Consider the following 7,905-nt stretch of genomic DNA (forward strand, 5'->3'; position numbering starts at 1 on the left):
CATCTCTGAGAAGCCTCTGAAAGCTTCTTAAAACGAAGGGCGTGAGCGCCAATCGACAACGGAGCGATCTCGCCACCCGATGCTAATCTCCCTGCAATTGGTTGCCACCGCCATGGAATTAGTGTGTTGTCGGCTCTCGGGAGCCAAACACCGTCCAGGAAATGCTAAGCGATTGTGCCTGTTGCTATGCCCGCCTCCCTCACCTGGAGTGGAGCCAGCTTGTACTCATACAATGTGGGGCCATGTGTTACACTTGGGTTTTTGATCACAAAGGGCACATCCCAACTTTGTGACACATCATTTTGTTTGTAAGTTGAGTGAAATTATCATCACCATGTATGGTCACATCAAACTTGGCCTCACTAGTTGGTATGGCACATTTCCAAGTACTATCGTACTTTCCGCACTGTAAGGCACAATTTCAATGAAAGGCCTATCTTAAAATAGCAATGTAAAGTAGCAATTACTACTACCGATGCAGTAGTAGTAGTAATTGCAGTATTAGTAGTAGTAGTAGTAGTAATTGCAGTAGTATTAGTAATAGTAGTAGTAATTGCAGTAGTATTAGTAATAGTAGTAGTAGTAGTAATTGCAGTAGTATTAGTAATAGTAGTAGTAATTGCAGTAGTATTAGTAATTGCAGTAGTAGTAGTAATTGCAGTAGTAGTAGTAATTGCAGTAGTAGTAGTAATTGCAGTAGTAGTAGTAATTGCAGTAGTAGTAGTAATTGCAGTAGTAGTAGTAATAGTAGTAGTAGTAGAAATTGTAATGGTAGTAGTAGTAGTCATTGTAGGTAGTAGTAGTAATTGCAGTAGTCGTAGTAGTAGTAGTAGTAATTGCAGTAGTTGTAGTAGTAGTAGTAATTGCAGTAGTAGTAGTAATTGCAGTAGTAGTAGTAATTGCAATAGTAGTAGTAGTAATTGTAGTACTAATTGCAGCAGTAGTAGTAATTGCAGTAGTAGTAGTAATTGCAGTAGTAGTAATTGCAGTAGTAGTAGTAATTGCAGAAGTAGTAGTAGTAATTGCAGTATTAGTAGTAGTAGTAGTAGTAATTGCAGCAGTAGTAGTAATTGCAGTAGTAGTAGTAATTGAGGTAGTAGTAGTAATTGCAGTAGTTTTAGTAATTGCAGTAGTATTAGTAATTGTAGTACTAGTAGTAATTGCAGTAGTAGTAGTAATTGCAGTAGTAGTAGTAATTGTTATAGTAGTAGTAATTGTTATAGTAGTAGTAATTGTAGTAGTAGTAATAATAGTAGAACTGTTCAAACTGTATGAAGAAAAGATAAGTGTCAGGTATGACAAAGAAACCATAATTGACCCGCACAGTGGCTTAGATTTGTGCACAGTGCTTCAGGGAAACAGGTTTTTAAAAATATATGTAAAAAAAAGTTTTTTTTGTATCATCTTTTTTGTTCCTTTTATGATGAGCGAAAAAATCCCTCTGATAATAGGAAATTAAGGCCAATCCCGCAACCCACCCCACCCCATCACACCACCGCCCAAATTATTTAGCAAATCATAGTTAGTAGGTTTTGGCAATCAAGAATGTAAACATGAGCTTCATGATGCCTGGATAGAATAGGTGGAAATAGGAATCACATTTCCATTATTCCTGAAGGGAAATAAATTGTCCAACCAACAAGAATATTTAATCACAGTTTGTCGAATCTTAACCTTCCTGACCCTCCAAGGGTCAGTATGCGTCCCCACACTTATGGCTGCTTGTGTGCAAATATGCGATAACAAACATGCCAGTGACATTCTTATAGTGGCCCTTGACCCTCCTTTGACATTCCTCACTTGTTTTTGTCTCCCTTCCTTTCGGGTGAATTATAATTACTTCAGAGCAAAAAAAAAGCCAATGTTGAACTTGCACAGGTTGAAACAAACAATGGAAATTGCTTTTTATATTGTTCAATGCAGGTTGTTTGAGTTGTAGTAGTTTGTGTGTAACCCTAACCCTGCAGTGCTTATTGTTTGAATTAATTTCGTAAAGGTTAAGTGTTCAAATGTTCTGGTTTAACTAACAAAAATTGAATCAAGTAGAAGTACAGACGCTCCCCTACTTACGAACATACGATTTACGAACAACGGTACATACGAACATGTCTGCAAATTGCGTTTATGTCGAAAAATGTTCGTAAGTTCGATTTTGTATTTTTTTCCGAGTAGTGCTTCTTTCCGCCGCTAATACCGACGCCTGGCACTGTGAGGGCTCAGCTCACCCAGCATCTACCTTCTTCTTCGTTGCAATGCGGAAGCGCGTGAACGTATCTCCAGTGTGCAAAGAACCTTTTTCATTTGTATCATTAAATATCTCATGCATCCATTATTGAATATGGTTGGTAAAAAGCGAAAGGCTTCTATTGAGGGAGTTGCAAGGAAGAGGCAAGCCATTTCATTTGAAACGAGTGGCAATATTAACGAAGCTTGATGCGCGTGAGTGGTGAGCGTTGCACATATACAACTTGAATCGTTCGACCGTCAGTACCATTTATAAACAGAAAGATCGAGCAGCAGGACCCAAATATTGAACGTTGCACAAAGTTTGCAAATCAATTGAATGATGCCATACAGTGCTACCGCATCATTTATGATGAAAAAAAGAAGAAAACTGTGCAATCGTCGTTAGATCGCTTCTTTCGGCCAGTTTCTAATACATAAATCTCTCTCTCTCTCTATACAGTACTGTACATATTCTCTCCCTTTTATTAAATGTTTTTTTCAGTACAAACCAATGCGTGTTACTTATACAAGCCTTAAACATACAAATGCACTTATATAAACCTTCAAAATACTTATATAGGCCTTAAACATAAATTATGATACAAAATATAGCACTGAATCAACTTACAAACAAATTCAACTTATGAACAATCACTCGGAACCTAACTCGTTCGTAAGTAGGGGAGCGTCTGTATAGTCAATGTTTGTTTTTACAGTTAAATCGCTACCCCCCACACACACTCACACACATTGTGTGTGATGCTGTTTTGTCTGGGTCCACAACTTTTCATCCTAGTCACAACAACAACAACATACTTTGTATGCACATGCGTGTTTGTGTGACTCCAAATTTCCACACAGGATGACAAAGGGAGAGTGGTAGTTGTGAGGTTTCAGAGGAAAGCCTTCGTCATTTCCTTCCCGTTTCCTTCATTTTATTCTCCGGTCTCATGCTGCAAACTGCCCCCTCTTTCCTCCACCTGGAGATACGCATGCACACTTGCAATCAACAGGGCCCAAATAATATATAAGACTAAAGGTAAAGGAGTTCAAAATGGTACAATGTCCTGAACAACCACCTATTTCCAGTACTATTCATATTGGGGGTTTTTTCAATACAATTTCATACCATTGCCAGGTGTGTGACTCTAATAACCTCCCAGGTGCACTCATGGGTTGAACATGACACAACAATGTAGCCTTTCAGGTACAGCAAGCTCTGATAAGATGTGCTCATGATGGGCTTTGGCCTTTAACTGTAGCATTAAGACGTGGCTGCACATCACATTTTTCCGGCCATATTTTAGAAGGAACCAACATACAATGCACTTCTGTATAATCTTGATACATAATCAAATGTTTGTCTTATCTTGTCAAACGGTTGAGTGTTTCATTCGTTATTGTAACTCACTTCTCTCCAAGTAGGAGATGAAAAACAAACTTCACAACAGTTGGAATTTACATTTGAATCATAAATTTTCGCAGCAAGTCGGCACTTTTCCGAAAAATCAGCAGTGCACTATCGAAAGGCTTCATACAGGATGTGTTCAGAGGGAAGTGGTCAATGAACTTGTCTTGTCAGGAGGTTGCAACAGTGATACAGAGGGATTGAAAGTGGCATAAAAAGGAACGTGAATTATTTACATTGGTCAGATCTAACAGATCTTATATTATTGATTTATCATCATACTTTTCCTCTTTGTCAGCAATAACTGGTTCTGGGTGGCATCATTCCAAACAGCCCACCCACCCACATGCAAAAACACACAAAAATTGGTGTGACAATACAAGCATAATTTTTTCACACAGCCCCAGTGAAATTTCAACCAGGACATGTGAATTTCCACAAGTTCAAGTAAGACTGATAAAGATGCGTATTCATGTGGTGAACAGAGTTAGCAGTTACATCATGTACAAGGTGGTGCCTATTGCACGTGGGAACGCAGAGAAATTGCGGTGCACTGGCCTGAACGCAAAAGATCAACAAGAGGCTCTATAATCCTTTTGGTTTATGAAAATGAAATTGACAGATACCATTGTTTGCTCCAATAAGCAAAATACACTGATTTAACATGACCAGAAAGCTCCCCGTCAGGACACATTAGATTAAATGGGATTGTACTATGTGCCCATGTGTGTGAGTGGTAGCATGTGTTGAATGCTGGGTGTGAACATTGATAATATTTACACTTCTGCTTTGATGAGATCATCTGTCGTTACTAGGTTTATAGACATAAAGCTCTACTGGACTTGAGTTCAGTAAAACACACACACAGGGACATGGGAAACAAACAATGTCAATACATGGCACAAGCAACAAAGACATTTTTGTAAAAATGTTTAGTATAAAATATTAGTTGTTATGAAGAAACAACCCTGCTGGGTTACAAACTGCACCTCAAGAGAAATATTAGAGGCTATAACGTGAAACCAATTACACCAAAGTGACCCACCCCCAATCCTCGTCATATTTAATCCCAGGAGAACAGGGGTAATGCGATTAAGGCTGTCATTCCATTTCGGCAAAATTGAGCAAAATATATAAAGACAGGATCAGACACAACAGACTACATTAGAAACTAAGACAATCTCTTATGCTCTTCAGGGTCTTGAGGTATTCGATTTTACTAGAACCGATGTAGAACCAAAGGCAAACTACATACTGAACTGGATTCTTGTCAAACAACTAGCATATACACTATCAATTAATGGGAAAACATAATTCCTGTGTGAAAGTCAAGGGAGTGAACAACTTTACCATCAGTAAATATGTGAGAAAACAGAAACATACACGGGATAGATAGATGCACATCAGCTCACAATGTTCCAGGAACAATTTTGGTGTAGCCACGGCCCACAAAAAAATAAATAGAGAAATTAAAAAAAAAAAATTAATGAATGAAAACATTCACAGATTCTTGGCACACTACTACCAAGTGTGTACAGATATTTTGCATGAGTAATCTTGGGGATGGCATGACTTTGATTTGATTATCCATAAATGATAAAGCAATTAAACAAGTTCTAAAGATAGAAACTGCATGGAGCAAATGTAGGGCCAAAAAAATACAATGAATGAGTCAAGTGTTTTCTATTTTAGAGCAATTACATAGTGTGTTAATTGGGTTGCCTACAAAAAACTGCAACTATGTAGTTGAGTTTCTTTTCAACTACAAACACATTTTGAATTTAGTTTCTGCTTGGTCAGTTGCTAGAAACCACTTCACACCTTGTTGTACCTGAAAGTGTAAACATAGTGTGTGGGTTTCGTCTTTTTCGTTCCCCAAAACCTGGAATTCGTGAATGTAGTCGAAATGGTATCCATAATCTACTCATTGGCAAGGGATGAACTCATTCACAAAAACGTTCATTAAGCTAAAATTTCTTACAGTTCATGTTCGCCCAAATTATGAACCATTTCATAATCAATCACTTTTCTCAACTCGTTCAGGTGCAACAGGTTGCATTACCATTAAATTGTGTGCCAACCAGTTTTTTGTCTCACTCCCAAAAACTGCCGTCTTAATAAGGAAAAAGAGCAAGAAAATGGATGACTGCATGGACTATGGTTTCATGTTTGTATTTTGTTTGCATTTGGCTCTTTTTAATCAGGTACTGGAAACTTTTCAAAACACTATGAGACTGACCTAAATCCTCCCTGAAAAAATGCACAACTGCTAGGTTGATTTATGAGGCAGGTTTAAGTACCAAATTTCAATTTTCTGCATACGTGTACATGGGCATGGAATAAATGAAAGCGTGTCTGCCTGTTTGTGTCACGCCTGTGATTGACAGGTACACGGTGTACTGTCCCTGTCGCTTCCACGTGACCCAAAACAAAGCAATTATTATAGGAACTGATGGAGTGGGTTGAAACGTTTGTAAAAGTACTTTTACACAACAATGAGCAATTATCTTGTATTCAAGAGACTATTCTCCCTTTACAAGCCAATGGAGTGTAACATCAATGGCCTCAAAGCCAAAGCAGTTTAGGAGGCTTTGCTATATGTATGCATATGCACAAATGTCAACATGAAAGAATGTGAGCGGGAATGCACATGTTTGTTTAGCATGTGTGTCATCAGTGAGGCTCTTTGTGGTTGTCCAAAGGCTTCCTGTCAACCAGAATAGGAGCAAATCTCTTATCGCAGCGACTAGATGGGAAACGCAGCTTTACAGCATTTGTGCTAGTAAAGCCAGAGCTCGGCTCAATGGAGGACACAAAGCTGAGTCTGTCCAATGTACAAGCGCTGGTTTATAAATAGATACATGACTGTATATGTGTACCGTCTTATCATCAGCTCGTGCTGGAAAAAGACTTTGTGGGTTTGTTTTGTCTCTCATTTGTTACTACATCCAACTCAACAGCCGGACGTTTTGCTTGAGTGCTGAGCCATTGGAAAGCTGGTTCATCAATGTTCTTAGGTTTCATAACTGTGGTTAAGAATCTATCGAACCCATCACAGTCTTTACTGGGAGCCACAGTTTATGATAGAGGTGCGGTGTATGTAATTTAACCTGATTTTGTAGAAAGGTTTTTATTGTAAGAATATTGTATCAGTGATCATTTGAAAACACTGGCAGAGATTTACAGAAATAAAGTGTTGTGCATCTAGAAATATTTGCTCTCTGGCTATATAGGCTGCAGCCACCAAATTCTACTAGAAATTGCATACACACAAAATCTGGACTATAAATCGCAGGTGTCCACATTGTAATAAGAGATATCTACCTGCAAAATACGTATTTAAGTCACATTAGACCAGGGGTGTCAAACTAATTTTTTGTCGCGGGCCACCTTGTAGTTTCGATTTCATCCGGAGGGCCAGTATGTCTTCCATTTAGGCTGCCAAAATTAATTGATTAATAAATTGACAGCTTTTTCAATCGTGCTGATCGATAGATCATTTTTGGACATTTAAATTTGTACAAATCGTCTGCAATTATTGATTTAAAATGAATAAACACCGGAAATATTCCATACACATCTATACTCTTCATTTTAATTTGATCCTAAAACAGAAAGTCGGCACTCATGATTTACTTTCCCGGGCCACACAAAATGATGCGGCGGGCCAGATTTGGCCCCCGGGCCGCCACTTTGACACAGGTGCATTAGACTGTGAACTGCTATGTTCAGAGTGAAAGAAAAGTTGGATGTTTTATATTACAGAATTCACCAGTTTCCAAATTATTAAAAGCAACTGTATCTTCTTGTCATGTATCTTATCTAGAAGCAAAATTGACATCCAATGATTTATGTAGTGATAAAATCCTCTGGGTTTGCATTGTGCAAGTATTTATTTAAGGAGGGATAATGCCAGTATTCACCATCTCATATTAAAGCTGGGGGAGCGCTTAATCATGCTTTTTGGCCTTTTTTGACACTTGATTTTTTATTTTATACGCTTATGGATCACGATAGATTGTATGTGAAGAAGGAGGGAGATGAGTTTTGAGTTTTGAGGGGCGCTACACCTCAGCAGAAAAAAAATTCCTGCTTGTTTGTTCATCTCTTCCTTTGGCTCATTAGAAGAATAAGGGAAACCTCCTGGGCCTGAACTGACTCAATGACAGATTGTTTTATCTTGGGGTCTATGTGTGTGCATGTATCATTGTTGTGTTTGGCTAAGAAACAGTTGATTAAAAATAGATGCATAACTGGGTAGACAAATAAAG

The sequence above is a fragment of the Stigmatopora argus genome, chromosome 8, assembly GCF_051989625.1.
Source record: "Stigmatopora argus isolate UIUO_Sarg chromosome 8, RoL_Sarg_1.0, whole genome shotgun sequence".
Classification (NCBI taxonomy): domain Eukaryota; kingdom Metazoa; phylum Chordata; class Actinopteri; order Syngnathiformes; family Syngnathidae; genus Stigmatopora; species Stigmatopora argus.